We start from the raw sequence: 14,945 nt of genomic DNA, 5'->3' as shown, positions 1-14,945 counted from the left end.
CTAGTGAAGAGACAATTGAAGAACATTATTCAGCGTTAATTCCAAACAGTGTAGCTGCCTCGTTAGCGCAGTAGGTAGCGCGTCAGTCTCATAATCTGAAGGTCATGAGTTCGATCCTCACATGGGGCAACCTGTCTTTTTCTCACCCCTCTCTATGTTCTTTCTATGTTGTCAAACCAGCCATATTGCTCTGAGACGACTTAGAGGTTGCACTGACAGCCCAAGGTTCCAGTGAGTGGGCAAGAACTGATTCATATGGCTATTGCCCTCCTAATCACTTGAACCTGATGCTCAATAGGATTGCTGTGTTCAAAATGTGTAAGTGTCTGGGCACTTCAGCATAAAGTGATGGGAGACACCTAGTTGAGTGTAGTGTATTCCTTCATATGTAGGGATCTACTTATAGTGCAGAGGAGGTTTAGTTGAGATCAGATCTTCCCTAACACCAATACATCAAAAGTAAAATTGATTTTGTAACTATACAAGGTCTCCAACGTAATAGCAAAAAAGTAAAACTTAGATCAAACAAAAAACAAATTTAAAGATAAAAAAATGATGAAAACAAAATCTGACACTATTCCCTGTCCTTCTTCCCAGCATGAGGAAACCACTTTAATCACTGTGAGACACATGCAAAAATGTCTGAATGTCACACAAAATGAACGGCACTCCATAATTTAGGAAATTTTACCAACACCCAAATATAGTACACTTATGTGGTGTGATGAGACACAAGGTGGGAAAGGACTGTCTCTGGATTCTGATTTTACTAAGAGACCACCCATCCAAGATGGACCCCTAATGAAGGACTAGGAAACAGGGACCCTGGGTACATCGATATGGGTAGGATAACACCCTCAGACAGTCAGTGTAAATAATCACATTTTTTTATCAAGTTGAGTCCAGATAGAGATCACTAAATGTCAGAAAGGATCACTCTCTATTACAGTGTCAGAGGTCAGGACAGGACACAGCTGGTGTTTCTGTAGTGTAGTGGTTATCACGTTCGCCTCACACGCGAAAGGTCCCCAGTTCGAAACTGGGCAGAAACAGGCCTTAGTTCTCCTTTTATATAGGACATGTGAGATGTAAAATTGATATAATATCCTGTAAATACTATTTGTATCAACAGGAAGTTTTAATGGCATTGCATCAGTGTTCATTAGGGAAACTAGTGTATTGAAAGGAATAATACAACCCTGTAAGTAGCAAGTTATTTTTGGTACACAATTTTAACAAGACAAACATAAGCATGCAGGATGTTCGATACTAGAGTAGTGGGATCTGTAGGGGTGAGGGTGTCAGAGTGAAGTTAGCCATGCATTGGGAACGGGGGAACATTGTGGGGAGGTGGAGGGGCCCTGTTCTAATCATCTGTCCTGGGACCCATGATCTCTGATGACGGCCTTACCTCTTCCTATACAAGCAAGTTTTCTACTGGCTGTTCCCATTGTTTGACTACACTGCTTGCTTACATGTACAACACCATCTATCTCTCCACCTTCATTCATGATTCAACAATCTTTTCCATACGCCTCCTGTATATCTTAGCAATAGCTCCTGTCGGGCACCTAACCTCTCTATGTCTTTCAGGAACAAGTCCCAGGGATGATGTCAATGAGGTTTCAGGGAGAGATAGAAAGGGGCATTGCTTCCCAGCTTCTATATTGAATGCTGTGCGGAAGCGATTTATCTGCCAGGAACCACTCATCATTGTTCTTGGCCATGACACAGGGATCTGTGACTTGCCGTAACTCCCTGCCTAAAATTAAACAAGACATTACAGTTACATCCTGTAGCCTGAAGGGGTTCATTTTATTAATTAACCATAGAGCAACAGCGAAACATAACTATAATTTACAAAGCATATTCTTGTAAATTAGTTACTAGTGAAGAGACAATTGAAGAACATTATTCAGCGTTAATCCCAAACAGTGTAGCTGCCTCGTTAGCGCAGTAGGTAGCGCGTCAGTCTCATAATCTGAAGGTCGTGAGTTCGATCCTCACATGGGGCAACCTGTCTTTTTCTCACCCCTCTCTATGTTCTTTCTATGTTGTCAAACCAGCCATATTGCTCTGAGACGACTTAGAGGTTGCACTGACAGCCCAAGGTTCCAGTGAGTGGGCAAGAACTGATTCATATGGCTATTGCCCTCCTAATCACTTGAACCTGATGCTCAATAGGATTGCTGTGTTCAAAATGTGTAAGTGTCTGGGCACTTCAGCATAAAGTGATGGGAGACACCTAGTTGAGTGTAGTGTATTCCTTCATATGTAGGGATCTACTTATAGTGCAGAGGAGGTTTAGTTGAGATCAGATCTTCCCTAACACCAATACATCAAAAGTAAAATTGATCTTGTAACTATACAAGGTCTCCAACGTAATAGCAAAAAAGTAAAACTTAGATCAAACAAAAAACAAATTTAAAGATAAAAAAATGATGAAAACAAAATCTGACACTATTCCCTGTCCTTCTTCCCAGCATGAGGAAACCACTTTAATCACTGTGAGACACATGCAAAAATGTCTGAATGTCACACAAAATGAACGGCACTCCATAATTTAGGAAATTTTACCAACACCCAAATATAGTACACTTATGTGGTGTGATGAGACACAAGGTGGGAAAGGACTGTCTCTGGATTCTGATTTTACTAAGAGACCACCCATCCAAGATGGACCCCTAATGAAGGACTAGGAAACAGGGACCCTGGGTACATCGATATGGGTAGGATAACACCCTCAGACAGTCAGTGTAAATAATCACATTTTTTTATCAAGTTGAGTCCAGATAGAGATCACTAAATGTCAGAAAGGATCACTCTCTATTACAGTGTCAGAGGTCAGGACAGGTCACAGCTGGTGTTTCTGTAGTGTAGTGGTTATCACATTCGCCTCACATGCGAAAGGTCCCCAGTTCGAAACTGGGCAGAAACAGGCCTTAGTTCTCCTTTTATATAGGACATGTGAGATGTAAAATTGATATAATATCCTGTAAATACTATTTGTATCAACAGGAAGTTTTAATGGCATTGCATCAGTGTTCATTAGGGAAACTAGTGTATTGTAAGGAATAATACAACCCTGTAAGTGGCAAGTTATTTTTGGTACAGAATTTTAACAAGACAAACATAAGCATGCAGGATGTTCGATACTAGAGTAGTGGGATCTGTAGGGGTGAGGGTGTCAGAGTGAAGTTAGCCATGCATTGGGAACGGGGGAACATTGTGGGGAGGTGGAGGGGCCCTGTTCTAATCATCTGTCCTGGGACCCATGATCTCTGATGACGGCCTTACCTCTTCCTATACAAGCAAGTTTTCTACTGGCTGTTCCCATTGTTTGACTACACTGCTTGCTTACATGTACAACACCATCTATCTCTCCACCTTCATTCATGATTCAACAATCTTTTCCATACGCCTCCTGTATATCTTAGCAATAGCTCCTGTCGGGCACCTAACCTCTCTATGTCTTTCAGGAACAAGTCCCAGGGATGATGTCAATGAGGTTTCAGGGAGAGATAGAAAGGGGCATTGCTTCCCAGCTTCTATATTGAATGCTGTGCGGAAGCGATTTATCTGCCAGGAACCACTCATCATTGTTCTTGGCCATGACACAGGGATCTGTGACTTGCCGTAACTCCCTGCCTAAAATTAAACAAGACATTACAGTTACATCCTGTAGCCTGAAGGGGTTCATTTTATTAATTAACCATAGAGCAACAGCGAAACATAACTATAATTTACAAAGCATATTCTTGTAAATTAGTTACTAGTGAAGAGACAATTGAAGAACATTATTCAGCGTTAATCCCAAACAGTGTAGCTGCCTCGTTAGCGCAGTAGGTAGCGCGTCAGTCTCATAATCTGAAGGTCGTGAGTTCGATCCTCACATGGGGCAACCTGTCTTTTTCTCACCCCTCTCTATGTTCTTTCTATGTTGTCAAACCAGCCATATTGCTCTGAGACGACTTAGAGGTTGCACTGACAGCCCAAGGTTCCAGTGAGTGGGCAAGAACTGATTCATATGGCTATTGCCCTCCTAATCACTTGAACCTGATGCTCAATAGGATTGCTGTGTTCAAAATGTGTAAGTGTCTGGGCACTTCAGCATAAAGTGATGGGAGACACCTAGTTGAGTGTAGTGTATTCCCTCATATGTAGGGATCTACTTATAGTGCAGAGGAGGTTTAGTTGAGATCAGATCTTCCCTAACACCAATACATCAAAAGTAAAATTGATCTTGTAACTATACAAGGTCTCCAACGTAATAGCAAAAAAGTAAAACTTAGATCAAACAAAAAACAAATTTAAAGATAAAAAAATGATGAAAACAAAATCTGACACTATTCCCTGTCCTTCTTCCCAGCATGAGGAAACCACTTTAATCACTGTGAGACACATGCAAAAATGTCTGAATGTCACACAAAATGAACGGCACTCCATAATTTAGGAAATTTTACCAACACCCAAATATAGTACACTTATGTGGTGTGATGAGACACAAGGTGGGAAAGGACTGTCTCTGGATTCTGATTTTACTAAGAGACCACCCATCCAAGATGGACCCCTAATGAAGGACTAGGAAACAGGGACCCTGGGTACATCGATATGGGTAGGATAACACCCTCAGACAGTCAGTGTAAATAATCACATTTTTTTATCAAGGTGAGTCCAGATAGAGATCACTAAATGTCAGAAAGGATCACTCTCTATTACAGTGTCAGAGGTCAGGACAGGACACAGCTGGTGTTTCTGTAGTGTAGTGGTTATCACGTTCGCCTCACACGCGAAAGGTCCCCAGTTCGAAACTGGGCAGAAACAGGCCTGAGTTCTCCTTTTATATAGGACATGTGAGATGTAAAATTGATATAATATCCTGTAAATACTATTTGTATCAACAGGAAGTTTTAATGGCATTGCATCAGTGTTCATTAGGGAAACTAGTGTATTGTAAGGAATAATACAACCCTGTAAGTGGCAAGTTATTTTTGGTACAGAATTTTAACAAGACAAACATAAGCATGCAGGATGTTCGATACTAGAGTAGTGGGATCTGTAGGGGTGAGGGTGTCAGAGTGAAGTTAGCCATGCATTGGGAACGGGGGAACATTGTGGGGAGGTGGAGGGGCCCTGTTCTAATCATCTGTCCTGGGACCCATGATCTCTGATGACGGCCTTACCTCTTCCTATACAAGCAAGTTTTCTACTGGCTGTTCCCATTGTTTGACTACACTGCTTGCTTACATGTACAACACCATCTATCTCTCCACCTTCATTCATGATTCAACAATCTTTTCCATACGCCTCCTGTATATCTTAGCAATAGCTCCTGTCGGGCACCTAACCTCTCTATGTCTTTCAGGAACAAGTCCCAGGGATGATGTCAATGAGGTTTCAGGGAGAGATAGAAAGGGGCATTGCTTCCCAGCTTCTATATTGAATGCTGTGCGGAAGCGATTTATCTGCCAGGAACCACTCATCATTGTTCTTGGCCATGACACAGGGATCTGTGACTTGCCGTAACTCCCTGCCTAAAATTAAACAAGACATTACAGTTACATCCTGTAGCCTGAAGGGGTTCATTTTATTAATTAACCATAGAGCAACAGCGAAACATAACTATAATTTACAAAGCATATTCTTGTAAATTAGTTACTAGTGAAGAGACAATTGAAGAACATTATTCAGCGTTAATCCCAAACAGTGTAGCTGCCTCGTTAGCGCAGTAGGTAGCGCGTCAGTCTCATAATCTGAAGGTCGTGAGTTCGATCCTCACATGGGGCAACCTGTCTTTTTCTCACCCCTCTCTATGTTCTTTCTATGTTGTCAAACCAGCCATATTGCTCTGAGACGACTTAGAGGTTGCACTGACAGCCCAAGGTTCCAGTGAGTGGGCAAGAACTGATTCATATGGCTATTGCCCTCCTAATCACTTGAACCTGATGCTCAATAGGATTGCTGTGTTCAAAATGTGTAAGTGTCTGGGCACTTCAGCATAAAGTGATGGGAGACACCTAGTTGAGTGTAGTGTATTCCCTCATATGTAGGGATCTACTTATAGTGCAGAGGAGGTTTAGTTGAGATCAGATCTTCCCTAACACCAATACATCAAAAGTAAAATTGATCTTGTAACTATACAAGGTCTCCAACGTAATAGCAAAAAAGTAAAACTTAGATCAAACAAAAAACAAATTTAAAGATAAAAAAATGATGAAAACAAAATCTGACACTATTCCCTGTCCTTCTTCCCAGCATGAGGAAACCACTTTAATCACTGTGAGACACATGCAAAAATGTCTGAATGTCACACAAAATGAACGGCACTCCATAATTTAGGAAATTTTACCAACACCCAAATATAGTACACTTATGTGGTGTGATGAGACACAAGGTGGGAAAGGACTGTCTCTGGATTCTGATTTTACTAAGAGACCACCCATCCAAGATGGACCCCTAATGAAGGACTAGGAAACAGGGACCCTGGGTACATCGATATGGGTAGGATAACACCCTCAGACAGTCAGTGTAAATAATCACATTTTTTTATCTAGTTGAGTCCAGATAGAGATCACTAAATGTCAGAAAGGATCACTCTCTATTACAGTGTCAGAGGTCAGGACAGGTCACAGCTGGTGTTTCTGTTGTGTAGTGGTTATCACATTCGCCTCACACGCGAAAGGTCCCCAGTTCAAAACTGGGCAGAAACAGGCCTTAGTTCTCCTTTTATATAGGACATGTGAGATGTAAAATTGATATAATATCCTGTAAATACTATTTGTATCAACAGGAAGTTTTAATGGCATTGCATCAGTGTTCATTAGGGAAACTAGTGTATTGTAAGGAATAATACAACCCTGTAAGTGGCAAGTTATTTTTGGTACAGAATTTTAACAAGACAAACATAAGCATGCAGGATGTTCGATACTAGAGTAGTGGGATCTGTAGGGGTGAGGGTGTCAGAGTGAAGTTAGCCATGCATTGGGAACGGGGGAACATTGTGGGGAGGTGGAGGGGCCCTGTTCTAATCATCTGTCCTGGGACCCATGATCTCTGATGACGGCCTTACCTCTTCCTATACAAGCAAGTTTTCTACTGGCTGTTCCCATTGTTTGACTACACTGCTTGCTTACATGTACAACACCATCTATCTCTCCACCTTCATTCATGATTCAACAATCTTTTCCATACGCCTCCTGTATATCTTAGCAATAGCTCCTGTCGGGCACCTAACCTCTCTATGTCTTTCAGGAACAAGTCCCAGGGATGATGTCAATGAGGTTTCAGGGAGAGATAGAAAGGGGCATTGCTTCCCAGCTTCTATATTGAATGCTGTGCGGAAGCGATTTATCTGCCAGGAACCACTCATCATTGTTCTTGGCCATGACACAGGGATCTGTGACTTGCCGTAACTCCCTGCCTAAAATTAAACAAGACATTACAGTTACATCCTGTAGCCTGAAGGGGTTCATTTTATTAATTAACCATAGAGCAACAGCGAAACATAACTATAATTTACAAAGCATATTCTTGTAAATTAGTTACTAGTGAAGAGACAATTGAAGAACATTATTCAGCGTTAATTCCAAACAGTGTAGCTGCCTCGTTAGCGCAGTAGGTAGCGCGTCAGTCTCTTAATCTGAAGGTCGTGAGTTCGATCCTCACATGGGGCAACCTGTCTTTTTTTCACCCCTCTCTATGTTCTTTCTATGTTGTCAAACCAGCCATATTGCTCTGAGACGACTTAGAGGTTGCACTGACAGCCCAAGGTTCCAGTGAGTGGGCAAGAACTGATTCATATGGCTATTGCCCTCCTAATCACTTGAACCTGATGCTCAATAGGATTGCTGTGTTCAAAATGTGTAAGTGTCTGGGCACTTCAGCATAAAGTGATGGGAGACACCTAGTTGAGTGTAGTGTATTCCTTCATATGTAGGGATCTACTTATAGTGCAGAGGAGGTTTAGTTGAGATCAGATCTTCCCTAACACCAATACATCAAAAGTAAAATTGATCTTGTAACTATACAAGGTCTCCAACGTAATAGCAAAAAAGTAAAACTTAGATCAAACAAAAAACAAATTTAAAGATAAAAAAATGATGAAAACAAAATCTGACACTATTCCCTGTCCTTCTTCCCAGCATGAGGAAACCACTTTAATCACTGTGAGACACATGCAAAAATGTCTGAATGTCACACAAAATGAACGGCACTCCATAATTTAGGAAATTTTACCAACACCCAAATATAGTACACTTATGTGGTGTGATGAGACACAAGGTGGGAAAGGACTGTCTCTGGATTCTGATTTTACTAAGAGACCACCCATCCAAGATGGACCCCTAATGAAGGACTAGGAAACAGGGACCCTGGGTACATCGATATGGGTAGGATAACACCCTCAGACAGTCAGTGTAAATAATCACATTTTTTTATCAAGTTGAGTCCAGATAGAGATCACTAAATGTCAGAAAGGATCACTCTCTATTACAGTGTCAGAGGTCAGGACAGGTCACAGCTGGTGTTTCTGTAGTGTAGTGGTTATCACGTTCGCCTCACACGCGAAAGGTCCCCAGTTTGAAACTGGGCAGAAACAGGCCTTAGTTCTCCTTTTATATAGGACATGTGAGATGTAAAATTGATATAATATCCTGTAAATACTATTTGTATCAACAGGAAGTTTTAATGGCATTGCATCAGTGTTCATTAGGGAAACTAGTGTATTGTAAGGAATAATACAACCCTGTAAGTGGCAAGTTATTTTTGGTACAGAATTTTAACAAGACAAACATAAGCATGCAGGATGTTCGATACTAGAGTAGTGGGATCTGTAGGGGTGAGGGTGTCAGAGTGAAGTTAGCCATGCATTGGGAACGGGGGAACATTGTGGGGAGGTGGAGGGGCCCTGTTCTAATCATCTGTCCTGGGACCCATGATCTCTGATGACGGCCTTACCTCTTCCTATACAAGCAAGTTTTCTACTGGCTGTTCCCATTGTTTGACTACACTGCTTGCTTACATGTACAACACCATCTATCTCTCCACCTTCATTCATGATTCAACAATCTTTTCCATACGCCTCCTGTATATCTTAGCAATAGCTCCTGTCGGGCACCTAACCTCTCTATGTCTTTCAGGAACAAGTCCCAGGGATGATGTCAATGAGGTTTCAGGGAGAGATAGAAAGGGGCATTGCTTCCCAGCTTCTATATTGAATGCTGTGCGGAAGCGATTTATCTGCCAGGAACCACTCATCATTGTTCTTGGCCATGACACAGGGATCTGTGACTTGCCGTAACTCCCTGCCTAAAATTAAACAAGACATTACAGTTACATCCTGTAGCCTGAAGGGGTTCATTTTATTAATTAACCATAGAGCAACAGAGAAACATAACTATAATTTACAAAGCATATTCTTGTAAATTAGTTACTAGTGAAGAGACAATTGAAGAACATTATTCAGCGTTAATCCCAAACAGTGTAGCTGCCTCGTTAGCGCAGTAGGTAGCGCGTCAGTCTCATAATCTGAAGGTCGTGAGTTCGATCCTCACATGGGGCAACCTGTCTTTTTTTCACCCCTCTCTATGTTCTTTCTATGTTGTCAAACCAGCCATATTGCTCTGAGACGACTTAGAGGTTGCACTGACAGCCCAAGGTTCCAGTGAGTGGGCAAGAACTGATTCATATGGCTATTGCCCTCCTAATCACTTGAACCTGATGCTCAATAGGATTGCTGTGTTCAAAATGTGTAAGTGTCTGGGCACTTCAGCATAAAGTGATGGGAGACACCTAGTTGAGTGTAGTGTATTCCTTCATATGTAGGGATCTACTTATAGTGCAGAGGAGGTTTAGTTGAGATCAGATCTTCCCTAACACCAATACATCAAAAGTAAAATTGATCTTGTAACTATACAAGGTCTCCAACGTAATAGCAAAAAAGTAAAACTTAGATCAAACAAAAAACAAATTTAAAGATAAAAAAATGATGAAAACAAAATCTGACACTATTCCCTGTCCTTCTTCCCAGCATGAGGAAACCACTTTAATCACTGTGAGACACATGCAAAAATGTCTGAATGTCACACAAAATGAACGGCACTCCATAATTTAGGAAATTTTACCAACACCCAAATATAGTACACTTATGTGGTGTGATGAGACACAAGGTGGGAAAGGACTGTCTCTGGATTCTGATTTTACTAAGAGACCACCCATCCAAGATGGACCCCTAATGAAGGACTAGGAAACAGGGACCCTGGGTACATCGATATGGGTAGGATAACACCCTCAGACAGTCAGTGTAAATAATCACATTTTTTTATCAAGTTGAGTCCAGATAGAGATCACTAAATGTCAGAAAGGATCACTCTCTATTACAGTGTCAGAGGTCAGGACAGGTCACAGCTGGTGTTTCTGTAGTGTAGTGGTTATCACGTTCGCCTCACACGCGAAAGGTCCCCAGTTTGAAACTGGGCAGAAACAGGCCTTAGTTCTCCTTTTATATAGGACATGTGAGATGTAAAATTGATATAATATCCTGTAAATACTATTTGTATCAACAGGAAGTTTTAATGGCATTGCATCAGTGTTCATTAGGGAAACTAGTGTATTGTAAGGAATAATACAACCCTGTAAGTGGCAAGTTATTTTTGGTACAGAATTTTAACAAGACAAACATAAGCATGCAGGATGTTCGATACTAGAGTAGTGGGATCTGTAGGGGTGAGGGTGTCAGAGTGAAGTTAGCCATGCATTGGGAACGGGGGAACATTGTGGGGAGGTGGAGGGGCCCTGTTCTAATCATCTGTCCTGGGACCCATGATCTCTGATGACGGCCTTACCTCTTCCTATACAAGCAAGTTTTCTACTGGCTGTTCCCATTGTTTGACTACACTGCTTGCTTACATGTACAACACCATCTATCTCTCCACCTTCATTCATGATTCAACAATCTTTTCCATACGCCTCCTGTATATCTTAGCAATAGCTCCTGTCGGGCACCTAACCTCTCTATGTCTTTCAGGAACAAGTCCCAGGGATGATGTCAATGAGGTTTCAGGGAGAGATAGAAAGGGGCATTGCTTCCCAGCTTCTATATTGAATGCTGTGCGGAAGCGATTTATCTGCCAGGAACCACTCATCATTGTTCTTGGCCATGACACAGGGATCTGTGACTTGCCGTAACTCCCTGCCTAAAATTAAACAAGACATTACAGTTACATCCTGTAGCCTGAAGGGGTTCATTTTATTAATTAACCATAGAGCAACAGCGAAACATAACTATAATTTACAAAGCATATTCTTGTAAATTAGTTACTAGTGAAGAGACAATTGAAGAACATTATTCAGCGTTAATTCCAAACAGTGTAGCTGCCTCGTTAGCGCAGTAGGTAGCGCGTCAGTCTCTTAATCTGAAGGTCGTGAGTTCGATCCTCACATGGGGCAACCTGTCTTTTTCTCACCCCTCTCTATGTTCTTTCTATGTTGTCAAACCAGCCATATTGCTCTGAGACGACTTAGAGGTTGCACTGACAGCCCAAGGTTCCAGTGAGTGGGCAAGAACTGATTCATATGGCTATTGCCCTCCTAATCACTTGAACCTGATGCTCAATAGGATTGCTGTGTTCAAAATGTGTAAGTGTCTGGGCACTTCAGCATAAAGTGATGGGAGACACCTAGTTGAGTGTAGTGTATTCCCTCATATGTAGGGATCTACTTATAGTGCAGAGGAGGTTTAGTTGAGATCAGATCTTCCCTAACACCAATACATCAAAAGTAAAATTGATCTTGTAACTATACAAGGTCTCCAACGTAATAGCAAAAAAGTAAAACTTAGATCAAACAAAAAACAAATTTAAAGATAAAAAAATGATGAAAACAAAATCTGACACTATTCCCTGTCCTTCTTCCCAGCATGAGGAAACCACTTTAATCACTGTGAGACACATGCAAAAATGTCTGAATGTCACACAAAATGAACGGCACTCCATAATTTAGGAAATTTTACCAACACCCAAATATAGTACACTTATGTGGTGTGATGAGACACAAGGTGGGAAAGGACTGTCTCTGGATTCTGATTTTACTAAGAGACCACCCATCCAAGATGGACCCCTAATGAAGGACTAGGAAACAGGGACCCTGGGTACATCGATATGGGTAGGATAACACCCTCAGACAGTCAGTGTAAATAATCACATTTTTTTATCAAGTTGAGTCCAGATAGAGATCACTAAATGTCAGAAAGGATCACTCTCTATTACAGTGTCAGAGGTCAGGACAGGACACAGCTGGTGTTTCTGTAGTGTAGTGGTTATCACGTTCGCCTCACACGCGAAAGGTCCCCAGTTCGAAACTGGGCAGAAACAGGCCTGAGTTCTCCTTTTATATAGGACATGTGAGATGTAAAATTGATATAATATCCTGTAAATACTATTTGTATCAACAGGAAGTTTTAATGGCATTGCATCAGTGTTCATTAGGGAAACTAGTGTATTGTAAGGAATAATACAACCCTGTAAGTGGCAAGTTATTTTTGGTACAGAATTTTAACAAGACAAACATAAGCATGCAGGATGTTCGATACTAGAGTAGTGGGATCTGTAGGGGTGAGGGTGTCAGAGTGAAGTTAGCCATGCATTGGGAACGGGGGAACATTGTGGGGAGGTGGAGGGGCCCTGTTCTAATCATCTGTCCTGGGACCCATGATCTCTGATGACGGCCTTACCTCTTCCTATACAAGCAAGTTTTCTACTGGCTGTTCCCATTGTTTGACTACACTGCTTGCTTACATGTACAACACCATCTATCTCTCCACCTTCATTCATGATTCAACAATCTTTTCCATACGCCTCCTGTATATCTTAGCAATAGCTCCTGTCGGGCACCTAACCTCTCTATGTCTTTCAGGAACAAGTCCCAGGGATGATGTCAATGAGGTTTCAGGGAGAGATAGAAAGGGGCATTGCTTCCCAGCTTCTATATTGAATGCTGTGCGGAAGCGATTTATCTGCCAGGAACCACTCATCATTGTTCTTGGCCATGACACAGGGATCTGTGACTTGCCGTAACTCCCTGCCTAAAATTAAACAAGACATTACAGTTACATCCTGTAGCCTGAAGGGGTTCATTTTATTAATTAACCATAGAGCAACAGCGAAACATAACTATAATTTACAAAGCATATTCTTGTAAATTAGTTACTAGTGAAGAGACAATTGAAGAACATTATTCAGCGTTAATCCCAAACAGTGTAGCTGCCTCGTTAGCGCAGTAGGTAGCGCGTCAGTCTCATAATCTGAAGGTCGTGAGTTCGATCCTCACATGGGGCAACCTGTCTTTTTCTCACCCCTCTCTATGTTCTGTCTATGTTGTCAAACCAGCCATATTGCTCTGAGACGACTTAGAGGTTGCACTGACAGCCCAAGGTTCCAGTGAGTGGGCAAGAACTGATTCATATGGCTATTGCCCTCCTAATCACTTGAACCTGATGCTCAATAGGATTGCTGTGTTCAAAATGTGTAAGTGTCTGGGCACTTCAGCATAAAGTGATGGGAGACACCTAGTTGAGTGTAGTGTATTCCTTCATATGTAGGGATCTACTTATAGTGCAGAGGAGGTTTAGTTGAGATCAGATCTTCCCTAACACCAATACATCAAAAGTAAAATTGATCTTGTAACTATACAAGGTCTCCAACGTAATAGCAAAAAAGTAAAACTTAGATCAAACAAAAAACAAATTTAAAGATAAAAAAATGATGAAAACAAAATCTGACACTATTCCCTGTCCTTCTTCCCAGCATGAGGAAACCACTTTAATCACTGTGAGACACATGCAAAAATGTCTGAATGTCACACAAAATGAACGGCACTCCATAATTTAGGAAATTTTACCAACACCCAAATATAGTACACTTATGTGGTGTGATGAGACACAAGGTGGGAAAGGACTGTCTCTGGATTCTGATTTTACTAAGAGACCACCCATCCAAGATGGACCCCTAATGAAGGACTAGGAAACAGGGACCCTGGGTACATCGATATGGGTAGGATAACACCCTCAGACAGTCAGTGTAAATAATCACATTTTTTTATCAAGTTGAGTCCAGATAGAGATCACTAAATGTCAGAAAGGATCACTCTCTATTACAGTGTCAGAGGTCAGAACAGGACACAGCTGGTGTTTCTGTAGTGTAGTGGTTATCACGTTCGCCTCACACGCGAAAGGTCCCCAGTTCGAAACTGGGCAGAAACAGGCCTTAGTTCTCCTTTTATATAGGACATGTGAGATGTAAAATTGATATAATATCCTGTAAATACTATTTGTATCAACAGGAAGTTTTAATGGCATTGCATCAGTGTTCATTAGGGAAACTAGTGTATTGAAAGGAATAATACAACCCTGTAAGTAGCAAGTTATTTTTGGTACAGAATTTTAACAAGACAAACATAAGCATGCAGGATGTTCGATACTAGAGTAGTGGGATCTGTAGGGGTGAGGGTGTCAGAGTGAAGTTAGCCATGCATTGGGAAGGGGGGAACATTGTGGGGAGGTGGAGGGCCCCTGTTCTAATCATCTGTCCTGGGACCCATGATCTCTGATGACGGCCTTACCTCTTCCTATACAAGCAAGTTTTCTACTGGCTGTTCCCATTGTTTGACTACACTGCTTGCTTACATGTACAACACCATCTATCTCTCCACCTTCATTCATGATTCAACAATCTTTTCCATACGCCTCCTGTATATCTTAGCAATAGCTCCTGTCGGGCACCTAACCTCTCTATGTCTTTCAGGAACAAGTCCCAGGGATGATGTCAATGAGGTTTCAGGGAGAGATAGAAAGGGGCATTGCTTCCCAGCTTCTATATTGAATGCTGTGCGGAAGCGATTTATCTGCCAGGAACCACTCATCATTGTTCTTGGCCATGACACAGGGATCTGTG

At 41.6% G+C, this 14,945-nt stretch overlaps 16 non-coding genes across 16 annotated transcripts; all 16 read left to right on the top strand.

The window, feature by feature from the left end:
• Window positions 1–56: 56 nt before the first annotated feature.
• Window positions 57–129, top strand: TRNAM-CAU (transfer RNA methionine (anticodon CAU)). The gene has a single exon. It is a non-coding gene; the product is annotated as a tRNA-Met (tRNA).
• An 850-nt stretch (window positions 130–979) lies between these two features.
• TRNAV-CAC (transfer RNA valine (anticodon CAC)) lies at window positions 980–1,052 on the top strand. Its single transcript has one exon. It is a non-coding gene; the product is annotated as a tRNA-Val (tRNA).
• An 890-nt stretch (window positions 1,053–1,942) lies between these two features.
• Window positions 1,943–2,015, top strand: TRNAM-CAU (transfer RNA methionine (anticodon CAU)). Its single transcript has one exon. It is a non-coding gene; the product is annotated as a tRNA-Met (tRNA).
• An 850-nt stretch (window positions 2,016–2,865) lies between these two features.
• On the top strand, window positions 2,866–2,938 carry TRNAV-CAC (transfer RNA valine (anticodon CAC)). The gene has a single exon. It is a non-coding gene; the product is annotated as a tRNA-Val (tRNA).
• An 890-nt stretch (window positions 2,939–3,828) lies between these two features.
• Window positions 3,829–3,901, top strand: TRNAM-CAU (transfer RNA methionine (anticodon CAU)). The gene has a single exon. It is a non-coding gene; the product is annotated as a tRNA-Met (tRNA).
• An 850-nt stretch (window positions 3,902–4,751) lies between these two features.
• TRNAV-CAC (transfer RNA valine (anticodon CAC)) lies at window positions 4,752–4,824 on the top strand. Its single transcript has one exon. It is a non-coding gene; the product is annotated as a tRNA-Val (tRNA).
• An 890-nt stretch (window positions 4,825–5,714) lies between these two features.
• Window positions 5,715–5,787, top strand: TRNAM-CAU (transfer RNA methionine (anticodon CAU)). Its single transcript has one exon. It is a non-coding gene; the product is annotated as a tRNA-Met (tRNA).
• Window positions 5,788–6,637: 850 nt separating this feature from the next.
• TRNAV-CAC (transfer RNA valine (anticodon CAC)) lies at window positions 6,638–6,710 on the top strand. The gene has a single exon. It is a non-coding gene; the product is annotated as a tRNA-Val (tRNA).
• Window positions 6,711–7,600: 890 nt separating this feature from the next.
• On the top strand, window positions 7,601–7,673 carry TRNAK-CUU (transfer RNA lysine (anticodon CUU)). The gene has a single exon. It is a non-coding gene; the product is annotated as a tRNA-Lys (tRNA).
• An 850-nt stretch (window positions 7,674–8,523) lies between these two features.
• TRNAV-CAC (transfer RNA valine (anticodon CAC)) lies at window positions 8,524–8,596 on the top strand. The gene has a single exon. It is a non-coding gene; the product is annotated as a tRNA-Val (tRNA).
• An 890-nt stretch (window positions 8,597–9,486) lies between these two features.
• TRNAM-CAU (transfer RNA methionine (anticodon CAU)) lies at window positions 9,487–9,559 on the top strand. The gene has a single exon. It is a non-coding gene; the product is annotated as a tRNA-Met (tRNA).
• An 850-nt stretch (window positions 9,560–10,409) lies between these two features.
• TRNAV-CAC (transfer RNA valine (anticodon CAC)) lies at window positions 10,410–10,482 on the top strand. Its single transcript has one exon. It is a non-coding gene; the product is annotated as a tRNA-Val (tRNA).
• An 890-nt stretch (window positions 10,483–11,372) lies between these two features.
• TRNAK-CUU (transfer RNA lysine (anticodon CUU)) lies at window positions 11,373–11,445 on the top strand. Its single transcript has one exon. It is a non-coding gene; the product is annotated as a tRNA-Lys (tRNA).
• An 850-nt stretch (window positions 11,446–12,295) lies between these two features.
• Window positions 12,296–12,368, top strand: TRNAV-CAC (transfer RNA valine (anticodon CAC)). The gene has a single exon. It is a non-coding gene; the product is annotated as a tRNA-Val (tRNA).
• An 890-nt stretch (window positions 12,369–13,258) lies between these two features.
• Window positions 13,259–13,331, top strand: TRNAM-CAU (transfer RNA methionine (anticodon CAU)). The gene has a single exon. It is a non-coding gene; the product is annotated as a tRNA-Met (tRNA).
• An 850-nt stretch (window positions 13,332–14,181) lies between these two features.
• On the top strand, window positions 14,182–14,254 carry TRNAV-CAC (transfer RNA valine (anticodon CAC)). The gene has a single exon. It is a non-coding gene; the product is annotated as a tRNA-Val (tRNA).
• Window positions 14,255–14,945: the final 691 nt, after the last annotated feature.

The sequence above is a fragment of the Mixophyes fleayi genome (genome assembly GCF_038048845.1).
Source record: "Mixophyes fleayi isolate aMixFle1 chromosome 4 unlocalized genomic scaffold, aMixFle1.hap1 SUPER_4_unloc_1, whole genome shotgun sequence".
NCBI classification, from domain to species: Eukaryota; Metazoa; Chordata; class Amphibia; order Anura; family Limnodynastidae; genus Mixophyes; species Mixophyes fleayi.
This window is presented reverse-complemented; position numbering and strand designations above follow the sequence as displayed.